Raw genomic sequence first — 1,078 nt, 5'->3', positions numbered from 1 at the left:
TTAATCTATCCTACAATGCCCCATATTGGACCACTACAGGGCCAAGTAAACCTCCTCTTTTTTTTTTTTTGGGGGTGGGGTGTGGAGGTGAAAGAAACACACACTCACATGTGGCTTGAACCGATCATAAGATCTCTAGATCCCAACCTCTACTTGCCGATGTTGCTACTAATAGGCTAGGCACTGGAACCACCTCAAAAGTCATTTAAGGAGGATTTAAGTTTCCCTTAAACCTATGGTGAAGAGAGAACATCTTACTTAAGCCATGGCATTTGACCATTGAATTGAATTGAGAAAAGACGTATTGAACTTCATACAATAGGGGAGATAATAATGAAACTCACTTGCCCAATAATTCAATCATAGAGTCATATTATTATGGGTGAAGAGATTCTTTCTTCATCTTGGGCAATGAAAAACTCCCTTTTGAAAGATTTAAAGTATTCATCCAAAAAACAAAAAAACGTGACCAAACCTAAGCTGAAAAAGTTTCTCCCACCACCCACACCTCCAAAAAAAAAAAAAAAAAAAAAGGTCAATTGATTCAAGTCTTTGGTTATTCATGTGGATCCATATGCACCTAAGGAGGACACTAGCCTTTTGGCCTATCTCTTAGTCCCTTACCCATCTCAAGAACCATTCTAAGAAAGTATTAAAGATTAATCAAGACATGAGAGCAAGCAAGATAAAAAGGGTAGAAAGGTTTACCCTTAAGGCTCCGTTTGGTTGCAAGGGAAGAATTTAAAGGGAAGTGAAATAAAATTTTTCATGCTTTTGGATGCAAAGTGATGTAAAATTTTATAACTAAATATGGAATGATTTGAAGTTAATGTTATAGTCACATGAGGCATGATTACAAACATTTATTTTTTAAATATGAAAATTTCACTTTCCTTTCTTTTAATTCTCATTGCAACCAAGCATAGCCTAAATGGTTGCCATGGAATTCTAACAAATGGAACTTAAGATAACTAGATGAGTTGGATCAAATAAGGCAGTGTGATCAACCTCAAAATTGCAATTGATTTCACTATATTTGTAGCATCAAATAGTATATGAGCACTTCCAACCCCACCCC

This window comes from Macadamia integrifolia, chromosome 1 (genome assembly GCF_013358625.1).
Source record: "Macadamia integrifolia cultivar HAES 741 chromosome 1, SCU_Mint_v3, whole genome shotgun sequence".
NCBI lineage: Eukaryota > Viridiplantae > Streptophyta > Magnoliopsida > Proteales > Proteaceae > Macadamia > Macadamia integrifolia.
This window is presented reverse-complemented; position numbering follows the sequence as displayed.